We start from the raw sequence: 12473 nt of genomic DNA, 5'->3' as shown, positions 1-12473 counted from the left end.
GCAGTCAGCCATGTGCCATTAGGCCTCAGATACACACACTGAATCAGAGCCGAGTGATAGGAAAGAGACAACATACATACACCCACATGCACGGCAACAGAAAGCCAGGCATACGGGGAAAGCAGGACCTCTGCTTCTGACATTAACATAAAACCACACCAACGCCACAGCCCTGCAAAAAAGCAGAGCAAAGAAAAAAGAAAAAAAATATGTGTCAGTGCAAACCCATTTACTCGGACACAAATAATTCCAGAACTCACACAGTTGCCCTCGGCTAAACCCAGAGCTCGTCTGAATACATTCTCAGGCTTTAAAACCCACTGGAGCTGATCCACGATTAAGACATGTTCCGCACAAAGGGCTAACGGATGTTGGCCCACTCTGCCAAAATCTGCATCTTATGGAGAGAAGCTTCCGTCACGCCACATAATGAATGGAGCAAAGTAGAAACAAACCACTTCTTGAATTCTGCCCTCAGCAAGAGTGGGATTATTCTCAGTCCGCCAGCAACATTAAGATTAGCTTAAGCAGTGAGTAATGGTTCTCAGCATTAGGGAAGACATAAAGCCAGTGAAACCAAGATCCTCAACAACAAGAGACCACATTAACCTCTAAAACAACACTGCCCGCATTCTTAAAAATAAAAGAGGCAAAAAGGAGTTCTTTGGAGTTATGCCTACCACCTTTGTTTCCCTAAAGAACCTTTCAGTAGATGGGTCTTTGAAGCAACAATTTTTGCAAATGAGATCTGGGAGTGCAAAGAAGCTTTTCAAAGTTGAAAGAATCTCCACAAAATGTAAGGATTTTTGGAAGAACTCTTATATCAGTGAAGAACATACACTGCTTAAAAAAATAAAGGGGACACTTAAACAACACAATATAACTCCAAGTAAATCAAACTTCTGTGAAATCAAACTGTCCACTTAGGAAGCAACACTGATTGACAATCAATTTCACAGGCTGTTGTGCAAATGGAATAGACAACAGGTGGAATTCATTGACAATTAGCAAGACACACTCAATAAAGGAATGGTTCTGCAGGTGGGGACCATAGACCACTTCTCAGTACCTTTCTGCTTTCTGGCTGATGTTTTGGTCACTTTTGAATGTTGGTGGTGCTTTCACACTCGTGGTAGCATGAGACGCACTCTACAACCCACACAAGTGGCTCAGGTAGTGCAGCCATCCAGGATGGCACATCAATGTGTGCTGTGGCAAGAAAGTTTGCTGTTTCTGTCAGCATAGGGTCCAGAGGCTGGAGGTGCTACCAGGAGACAGGCCAGTACACCAGGAGACATGGAGGAGGCCATAGGAGGGCAACAACCCAGCAGCAGGACCGCTACCTCCACATGTGTCTGCACAAACGGTTAGAAACCAACTCCATGAGGATGGTATGAGGGCCCGACGTCCACAGATGGGGGTTGTGCTCACAGCTCAACACCGTGCAGGACACTTGGCATTTGCCAGAGAACACCAGGATTGGCAAATTCGCCACTGGCGCCCTGTGCTCTTCACAGATGAAAGCAGGTTCACACTGAGCACATGTGACAGACGTGACAGAGTCTGGAGACGCTGTGGAGAGCGATCTGCTGCCTGCAACATCCTTCAGCATGACCGGTTTGGCAGTGAGTCAGTAATGGTGTGGGGTGGCATTTCTTTGGAGGGCAGCACAGCCCTCCATGTGCTCACCAGAGGTAGCCTGACTGCCATTAGGTACTGAGATGAGATCCTCAGACCCCTTGTGAGACCATATGCTGGTGCAGTTGGCCCTGGGTTCCTCCTAATGCAGAACAATGCTAGACCTCATGTGGCTGGAGTGTGTCAGCAGTTCCTGCAAGATGAAGGCATTGAAGCTATGGACTGGCCCACCCGTTCCCCAGACCTGAATCCAATTGAGCACATCTGGGACATTATGTCTCGCTCCATCCACCAAAGCCACGTTGCACCACAGACTGTCCAGGAATTGGCGGATGCTTTAGTCCAGGTCTGGGAGGAGATCCCTCAGGACACCATCCGTCACCTCATCAGGAGCATGCCCAGGCATTGTAGGGAGGTCATACAGGCACGTGGAGGCCACACAATACTGAGCCTCATTTTGACTTGTTTTAAGGACATTACATCAAAGTTGGATCAGCCTGTAGTGTGTTTTTCTACTTTAATTTTGTGTGAGACTCCAAATCCAGGCCTCCATTGGTTAATAAATTTGATTTCCATTGATGATTTTTGTGTGATTTTGTTGTCAGCACATTCAACTTTGTACAGAACAAAGTATTCAATGAGAATATTTCATTCATTCAGATCTAGGACGTGTTATTTGAGTGTTCCCTTTATTTCTTTGAGCAGTGTATATTATGTGAAGGTTCTTTCAGCCTATAAAGACTCCACACTGACAAATCTCATTTCAAACATGGTTCTAACCAAAACGTGTTATTCTATAGTATCACTCATAAAACATTTTGTGGCAACTTTGTTTTTAATAGTAAACACTAGCTGCACTCTTAAAAATGTGTGCTAGAAAAAGTTCTTTAGAGCAATGCCATAGAAGAACCACAGAGCCATTCAGCTGATGGCTCTTTTAAGAACACTTTTAGTAAATAATATGAAGATGTTCAAGTGTGAAGTGCTAACACCAATCATTAAAAAACTGTTGCACATCTCTTGGAACTGAAAGAAATGGTTTGCTCACCATACCGTGGATGAAGCTAAAGTTAGCTTCTTATTTGCCAACTTTTCACCTGAATTTCCTTACCTTAAGTGGTGCAGCAGTTACAATCCAGCACCAGAGGAAAAATAACCAGCTAGTGCCATGTCTAAACAGTCAAAAAATAAAAATAAAAAAACTCAGACAGGGATGTTCATAGCTTCTAACAGCTAACCGCTTGCAGGTTGTGGGGCCACCTCTATTCTGCAGTTAGCTGGGAGTCACTGAGCCACGTTAGAAAATCCCCTCACTCATTCATTTCAGCCAGAAGGTAAGAACTAGACTTTATATAGAAACACACAATCTAACTGTAAATTAACTCAGTTCATTTAATTGTGAGATGTAGCCTTACAGTCCACGTGTTTCCATTTATTATTATCAGCCGTAATAACACACACACACACACACACACACACATAACATGTAATGTACCTTGCACTTTTGTTTATATTATGTTTTATTTATTGTCTTCTAAGAAAATGACTTGTGCCAGTAGTGCTTGTGCCAAGCACTGTTGTCTGTTTAGGGAAAAAAATTGGAACAACCAAAAAATAAAGAAATGTGAAAGCTATGTTAACATTCTTTTCTAATTCTGTATTGAAAATGCATTGTTTGTGACACAAAAACAGTAAAATGTTTCATATCATGTAATTTGTCTATTGTTGCACCCCTAATGAGGTGTTTGAACCTAACAGTGAATATCCTGGCCTGAATTCTCTTTCTCTCACCACTTCAGAGCAGTTAAGAACATAGTTGGAGGGAGTATGAGGACCCCAGCTCCCTCAATAGGACACAGCACTAATCCTGTTAAACCACTCTTGGGCATTATCAACACAAAGAGCAAAGCTGAGACGTACACGCAATAGCAGATCACAGGCAACAACCTGTTTCTTTCCATTACTCTTATCAGGAGGTAAATCACAAATCACTCCAGCTTTATAGGTGGCAACAAAGGATACAGGAATCAGTGTGGAATCTCAAGGGATTATTTCATCTAACAACTCTTTTAGCACAGTTTTACTGTGTAGTGCAAAGGGATAAACGGCATAAAAGCAGTCGTGCCAATCAGTTCAGGCCTGAAATATATATATCCTTATGCTTATATATACCCTTCGCTACCTTCTGTTTCCCACAATGACATTTTTCACAATCCCCACCACCACCCATCTTCCCCCTGTTCCTCAGTCCTATGCCAGTCCTACCAGAGTTATATGGGGGTGAGGGTCTTAGTTTAGCGGTCTAGCTTGAGGCAGAAGCTGCACAGAACTCCAGCGCTAATTCTCACAGCTCTCTACCCTCAGTCAGTCAGTCAGTCAGTCAGCATATGTTGAATGGTCCAAACTCACAAAATATATGTAGAACATCTGAACCTAGATGTTCACTGTCACTACACTCTTACATAGTCTTTAAAAAAATGATTCTTTGTATGATGGTTCCTTAAATGATCACTGTAGTGAAGAACTTTTTAATTATATAAGTAGCCCCGCCACAATCATGACATTTTAGCTGACAAACAATTGCCATTGTCTTTTTTCTTACCTACCTGTTAAAGACTAAAGCAACTACATTTTGTTTTCTAGTTGTCAGCCGCACAAGTAGCCCCCAAATTATAACAGAAACAGCTCAAGCTCAAATAAATAAACATTACTCACCATTTCCCATTTAGCACCATTTATATGTTTTGGTGTTTTTCATAAGACCCATGATTCTCAATATATGTTTTTATTTAAATAAATTTGCTTTGACCCAACAGATGAAAACAGACCCAGTTAACATTCTCTTTGATTTGCGATGCTGACATATAACTGAAAAATAATGTCATCAGCTTAAATATTTGCCTTCAGCCAAAATAACTGTGATCAGGTCATTATGGAATAACTGTGGCAGGACTACACACATCCAAGCCATAAACCATTTAACAATCTTTTTTAAGATTAAGAGCTTAAAAATGTCTTTTCACGGCATCTGGAGGGAGAGGGTTTCCCTACAGACACCAGAATGCTGGCGTATCATTATCATCGTCTGAATATGTTTATATGAAACAGGTGGGCTGTTTCTATAGTGGGAGTACGAGAGCGTTTCCATGAGAACGGTGCCTTATAAGTGCTTGGAGCCAATCTGAAAGTGGCACAGGCTTGGAGAGTGGGAAACATACATATTGCAGTAGCTGAAGTCTCATTATGAAACATACATCAAAGACTCGCCACCTACTTTTGCAGGAATCAGCCGGTTAAAGATATGCACTGATGCTCAGTCACGTTAAAGTGTGTATTGTTTTATGGCCGACAGTATGAGTTTGAACATACCTGCTTCTGAGCCACCTGGAGAGAGAGCAAGAGAACAGAGGATTCTTCTAGATATCAGGGATTCATCTCTGTGACCCTAGACTGGGTTTAACTTTTCTCCTGCAAAGACAAATGGTACACTTGTAAGTAAAGGAATGTGCATTAGAGTCTTCATAGTTTAGCAGTGGTCCATGGTTTCCTATGAGACGCATGCGGTAATGCATTCTCCACAAAGACCAAAAGGGATGGGACAGGAAGATGCAGTCTCACAACTAAAACGAACATTTATTAACGTTCTTTCAAACTTGTACCATCATTGTCACTAAACCGACACCACTGGTATAGAGGGGGGCTGCATGGGCTCAACTGTTCCCCTCAGTCCATGTTCTCCAGCCAAGCATGTGCTCACAGGTTCACAACAACTAATTCAAAGCAGCTCTGATCATTTGATTGTACTTACGGGCTGAAGATGCTCCTGTGCTGCTGTGTAGACGCTCCGGGAGGGAATTTCTAGTGCCTCTTCTGCGTTACTCACCACTCAGCAGAGCATCTCTGGTCTGCAGGATCTCCTGAATGTCGCTTATCTGCTTTAACAGTTCTTGCGAAATATAAAAGGAAGCCTTATTCGCCAAACTCAGTCAGAGCGGAAGACTTGACAGATTAAGACATGGAGGAAAAAAACACCTTACAGTCAAGACTCAAAAACACGGATTCAAAAATAAACCGTCGTTCAGGGCTAAAAGCCAGTGGAGAGTCTGACCACAGTTAACACAGAATGTCCCTTTTAAATATAAAGAAAACGTAACAGAAAAGGGGCATTTGGTCGCTGAGGAATGACAGATGGAGATGTCTGGAGACACCAACTGCAGTCGATTCCAAAGAGACAAAAACTGCCACGAAAACTAAAAACGGCTCTTTGGCGAACCGTTGCTTTTCAAACAGAGTAACGCGGGAGGAAAACGAGCTGTCCACACAGAGGTGGACACCAGCGAGAAGACGACGGCTCTAAGGGAGAGCATGGTGAGGAACAACGGCTGAACGAGAGCTGACTGAATGAGAGAGGAACCGCTAACGAGGCGCAGCGCTAGTAGTAATGATTCGTTTTACTGAACCGATTCATCGGAGCTGCCCCTTTGAACGATTCAGTGATTCAGACTCATCAAGTCAAGTCTAATTAATCTCCTCCGTACTACAACGAGAGCTGATTCAGCGAGTGAGTCTGATGTAGCTACTTTAAATAGATGGTTCTTTAGGGTTCTGTAAAGGTAGTGTCTTTTATGAGCCTTTAGAGTTCTAGCTAGAGCCACTTCACGCTGAAATGGTTCTTTGCGTGGTGAAATGGTCGTCAGACTGATGGATAATGTGTTGTATATAGAACGTTTTAAAAAATGGTTCTATATAGCACTAAAAGCGGTTCTGCTGTTGTATGAGGTGAAGCTTGTAGCAACAGAAGACCTCTTTGGTGCTGTATAGAATCATTTTTTAAAAGGTTCTGTATAGAATTATATATAAAACATCTTCCATCAATGCGAAGAACCATTTTACCGTGGAAAGAACATCATTGTCTTTACTAAAGAACCCTTTTTAAGAACCATTTTTGAAGTGTGTACTAACTGTGGCAGTCTAAAAAGAGAACATTTAAATGAACGAACAGGTTGTTTCGTGTATCCAGTAAGAACCTGTACATTATTATTAAATATTTAACTCTTCACTAATGTAAAAAATCGCGTAGACGCCACAAGTTCGATCAAGTGGGACTTGTGTATCGGTTCGGATTTATTGAGTAGAACCGATTCAGAAGAACGATTCGTTTACGAATCAGACCTCGCTAATCACCCGCCTGGAGAAATGAGAGGGAGAAGAAAGATATGTAAATGGGAGCTCTCCCTTTCCCCCTCGCTTTCTCTCAGTCTGCCAGTTTTTGAAAGGTAACAGAGCCGAGAAGAAAAAAACCGACATTATTTTTTTTCAGCAGCGCAGACTGCAGAGGGAGGGGAGGGGTGGTCTCACTAGAAGTGAACCACATCAGGATTGAACCCCAGTTGCAGGAATGTTAACTGGACGTGTTGGAGTGATTTAGGGTTAGAAATCGGGCAAAACATAACGGCTTTGACGACTTGGAGATTCTGACGTAGGTCTATGTTACATCTGAATGATCACAATATCTTTATTGTTAAGGTAATTCCTTCAAACACATGCCCATAAAAACTATTTTCTGGCTATGACGTCATTTGCCTTCGGATTATTAAGTCCTTGAATCACCGTCAGTTCTATTTCTGTAATGCAAATCTGTTTTAAACGGATCTTTCTTTGGGAATAAAAGAATCTGATGATGTGTATTCTGACGTCCGGCTCAGGAGCCCGATGAGTGATACAGTGATCAGCCGCTTACCGTGCTTCAACAGCGAATGTGCCTGGGAGCCATACTCCGCACAGCTGTGAAAGGTTGCCCAGCATCACAGTGCTTTGCTGCAGAGAAACCTAAGGAGGAGGCAGCATGCAAAGTGGCCCCTGAGTGAGCGGCAGCGGCAGTGGCAGTGGCAATGCAGGAAGAGGGGACACTACAGCAGTCAATGCCACAAACCTATGCCAGAGGGGATACGGAAGAAAGCCAATTAGATTGGCTGCCACCCCAGATTTTGGGTCAAGAGCAGCATAGATAGGAAACAGCTCACTACCCCCTTGACATTAACAGTGGCACTGAAAGTGGCACACCAGCCGACTGGCAAGTGATGACTGTCCAACTCAAGTCTATCACCAGTGGCCAAGTTGATGTGACAGGGGGGAAGTAGCTCCTAATCATGGTGGGGAGCCAGACCTGAACGCACAAGTTCTCTCTCTTGCCTATACAGGATGCATGCATTCTCAGTTTGGATTTCCTCATGGTGGCCAGGGCCCTGCTCAACCTCAGGAAGGAAACGCTGAGCTTGGGGATAGGGCAAGTGAAGGTGGTTGCATCAGCTTATGTTGGAACCAAGACAGAGTGGCAGTGCAGCTTTTGTTCTCTTTGGAGAAACACTCAGCTCAAGAGAATCTGAAACCACAGTTTCAGGTGGATCTCCAGGGGCAGTCGAGGGCACCTTATCTTTTCATGGGTGAAGCCGCCAACGTGAAAGGAGCTGAATACCCAGCGCAAGCCCTGCTGGATGGATCCCACTAGGGTTGACGATGGAGAAAATGGAGAACAGCTGAGAGAAGGGCTGCTGCTGCTGGCACCTCCAATAGGACCTAATGCTGTGAGCTATGAGTTCCGCAACACTCAGGAGGAGTGGCGCAGTGCTCAGTCTCTCTGCTCTGGCACATGATGGAGAGGATTCTCACAGACTTCTCACAGGACAGTGCACCCAAAGCAGAGTAAGTCAATGAGCCGCTGACCAAAGATACAGCACTGAGAAAGGTCTATGGGCACCCGTTGCCAAGGAGCGGGCACCCCGCAGCACTTGTGCCGGCCCTGATCGTGGAAAGGCTGGGACTCTAAGCACCCTAGAATATTGCTTAGACTGTGTGGGTCAATGGGACACCTGACCCCTGAAGGGTTGACATTTCTTGCTGCCTGTTGAAGTGCTTGTTCAAAATAAAAGACCATTTGCCCGTATGTGCATGTTTCCACATCCTCTTCGGAACCAATGCTGCAATATGAATAAAGATTCTAAACGCAGCATTCTGTTAATACATATTTCCATAAATGGAAACTTATCTGCAAAAACAGTCCATTTTGAAATCAGTGGCTATGTGATGTCATAAAAACCATCACATTTACTTATATCTTCCTATTTCACCCTACATCAGTTTAGCTCTGCCCATTCACTCAAGTTATAAGGAGTGCTTCAATCTGGACTGGGCTTAATAATAAGCTGATGAGTTGTATTAGATATGTTTGAAAAGACAGAAGTCATTGCTTTATAACTTAGACATTGTTTTACGATAGGATTGATAAAAAAAAAAAACAAAAACAAAAAACTTCCAATCTTGCTGAGGAGGTACATACAGAGCATTATAAGCAAAAGTAGCATCCCAAAAACTTTCCCCTAAAAATCCCCTTTAAGATGCATCTGTTCACTTCAGAATTCATCCTGCTGCTGCTGTTGGCAGTTGCATCATCAGTGAAGGCAGTAAGACTGTTCTCCAAGCAGCCACCATATTTAACAGATGAAGTGGTTTGACTTTGACTGGCTTTGACGGACGAACATTTTTTCTGACTATCAGTCATTTCAGGAAATGAAGGTGAAGAAAGTGAAGGTGGAGCAGTTTGGAGATAGGCCAAGGTTGAGATGGTTTGGACATGTGTTGAGGAGGAATAGTGGATATATTGGGCAAAGAATGTTGGAGATGGAGCAAGTAGGAGAGAAGGAGAAGAGGTAGACTTCAGAGAAGGTTTATGGATGTAGTGAAGGTGGACATGGAGATGGTTGGTGTGAAAGTAGAGGAGGCAGTGGATAGGGCAAGATGGAGGCAGATGATCCGCTGTGGCGACCCCTAAAGGGAGCAGCCGAAAGAAGAAGAAGTCATTTCAGGAAATGTAAAATTAACAATGGTCTTTCACTAAAAATCTTCAAAGTAAAGCTGGCATTTCACATTTTAAGCTTATAGTTATTGTTTCATTTCAAATTCAATGTCCTGTCCTGAATACAGAACTAAACAAAAGGTATATACAATCACTTAATGACAGCACTGTAGAAAGCCAAAGAACTGTTATAAGAAATAAATGGCTGTTGACCTACACACTGCTGATAATTGGTACATAACCATTTGCAAACAGTGAAATGTAACTGAACTGCTGTGTCAGAAATTAAGCAAATATTCATTAAATCTTTAAGAGGGCTCAAATGCAGTCCAAAGCCCAAAAATATTTGGACACGCTAACCATTGGTAAACTTTAACCAATAATGGTTACTTCATAAAAACGTTTATCAAAATGAAATCTGTTTCAGAGAAAATCATTCATCACAACATTAGACTGCTATTAGACTCTTTATGTGGAGACAATCTGGAGAAGAATTCCAACTAGACATTACTAAGCATACTGTTAAAGCACAGGAGAGGATGCCTCTATGTCTGTTTTTCTTACAGTGCTGTTGGTGAGCTTGATGGGGTCATGAACTCGGAAGGCATTTTGGATGAAAACCTGCAGAACATCTGTGAAGAAACAGATGAGAACATAACAAATGATTTAAATGGGTCTTTCAGCAGGATAACCATCAGAAACACACCAGTAGCCTTCTGATAGGTCTTTGAATTGACCACTTAATATACGTAATTTGACATTTTTAAGAATGCCACAAATATCCAAGTACTGTTTGGGGCCACTGTATATTCATTCAGGTTGGTACCCCTCAAGTGAAAAAGGAGAGCTAGAGCAAGCAGGGTCTGGTAATCACTACAAGATGGGGGGTAAAATTTGGTGCAAAAATAATAAGAGCTGTTGATTTTCAGCTGCATTCTGAAAGCTGACTAAGTAACTGATGCCTATTTTCAGAAACCTGCCTTTATTCATTTAATCTCCAGTCAAAATGGACATTAAGTACGAGCTATTCATTGTTCAGGAAATTAACAACTATGCAAGACCTGGTCAACCACCAAAACTGTCACCATCAGATGAACAGTACTTAAAGCTTTAATCTTTAAGAAAGAAGAGAAAATCAAGTTCCGCTCTTGCCTCCCATCTGAAAAATCCACAGGTGTTTTTGTCCATCCTATGAGTGTGAAAGGATGTTTAGCTGTTTAGAAGCCATTACTGGTGTCATTAAAAGCTGCTGGTGGTCTCAGATCAATAGACTGCCCAACCCAGAGTACAGACCTCAACATTACTGAAGGTGTTTGAGGTTACTTGGATCACGAAAAGCAGAAAATGCAACCAACTTCTAAAACTGAACTTTAGAGATGTGGAAAAATGTATCTCCAAGTTTGAGCTGCAGGGACAGCTGTTACATGATGTTGTGAAAGGTTCTACTTAGATTAGCATTACAGGCAAATGTAACATTTAGGGTTACAAATGCTATAAAATGCAGACATGTAGCACTGTAGCCCACCACTCTGAACGCTCTGCTCTTCTGGAGACTCCTGCCAGAGCAGACTGCACAGGGGTGCAATGAATCTCAGTAATGGGACCCATAATGCTGCTAGCTGGAGGTGTTTTAGGCACCTCAAAGAAGCGAGAATCCTGAAGGTATCTTTAGGGGTTCCTCTAGGCCCCCTAAAGGCTTCCCTAAGCATTGCACATTGTGGAACAGCCAAGACTTGTTTAATTTTCAGAAAATATAGCCGGTACCTCCTTTTATTAAAGTGGTTTATTAAAAAAACCTTTATAAAATATGAACAGAATACATTCTCTACAACACTTGAAAGTCTACATTAATAAAACTTTCAGCAGCAGCATACAACAAGGGAAAGAGCCCAACCTGCATCGCTCTTTTTTCTTTTTCGTTGTAGAGATGTAGGCCTCAAGTTACAAAATGACTGGCTTACCCTTTGGTAAATATATGTGTTATATTACTAGTGTATGACTATGAAATTGAAACTTAATACCTTAATTATTTATGAGTTAAAGTATAAGCTAATGTGGCTGTAACCCATTCATTCACAATGCAACATTTTTCTGGAAGTAGGTAAAACAACAGCTAACAGTAAAGTTAACTGCACTTTCTGCTATTGATTGCTGACAACTACTTCTTTACGCCATCGGTTATAGACTTTGGGATAAAAAGACGTGGGGATACAAAGTACTGAATTCATAAAGTTTGTACATTAATTTAGTTTATTATGTAAACAAATTGTCCAGTATCAGAACAATGGCAGAAAATACATTGCTGTGATATCAAATATCTAATCTCTGTAAAATTATTCACCAAAACTCTTGTATTAGGGGGTCAAAGTGCATTTTTTATTTTTTTTTGGTGGACTGAGGGCCAAAAAACACAAAACAACATCCAAATAAATAAGGTATGTCGGTTCCAAACTGGTTTTATAATAGGTTTTAAAACATATTTTATAACATACATATATACTTTTTGTTACTAAAATACAGTCATGTCCAAAAGTTTGGCAGTTCTGATGAAGTTATGTTTTGTTAATTTTCTAAGTTAAAATAAGGACACACATACAGAGGACACACTTCTGCACATCTTAAGGCACAATTACTGTTTATTCGCTGAATCTAACGCATTGTTCCTCACCTGAGAACCTGTAAACCCAGCCTGGGGAAGAAAAGTATAGAGATTCAGTTGGAAACTGACATCTGGGAAGAGAGCCTAAAATAAATATAGACATGTCCTATCAGTGCACATCATTGTTTAATGTAAATTTAAAGTTCTACACAGATTACATTATTCTAAATCGTAATTATACATTTTTCCCCAAATGATCTCACACTTACGTAATGTAAATCTATGAAAGTTCCATTACTACAGAGATACATTTTGGGGCCAAAACTACATGGTTACTTGTGAACCAACTTTGGCATCTTTTTATTTACTACTTGCCAAGTAATA

General features: G+C 41.7%; 1 protein-coding gene across 2 annotated transcripts in view; it reads right to left on the bottom strand.

The window, feature by feature from the left end:
- The window catches only part of slc8a4a (solute carrier family 8 member 4a), a 115813-nt gene extending 109751 nt beyond the window's left edge, over positions 1–6062 (bottom strand). For both annotated transcript variants that reach the window (XM_017698782.2, XM_017698780.2), the window contains exons 1-2: positions 5447–6062; positions 5008–5106 (exon numbers count right to left, since the gene is read on the bottom strand). The gene's annotated coding sequence lies outside the window, so the exon portion shown is untranslated. The remainder of the gene's footprint in view (positions 1–5007; positions 5107–5446) is intronic.
- Positions 6063–12473: the final 6411 nt, after the last annotated feature.

This window comes from Pygocentrus nattereri, chromosome 16 (assembly GCF_015220715.1).
Source record: "Pygocentrus nattereri isolate fPygNat1 chromosome 16, fPygNat1.pri, whole genome shotgun sequence".
Taxonomy (NCBI): domain Eukaryota; kingdom Metazoa; phylum Chordata; class Actinopteri; order Characiformes; family Serrasalmidae; genus Pygocentrus; species Pygocentrus nattereri.
This window is presented reverse-complemented; position numbering and strand designations above follow the sequence as displayed.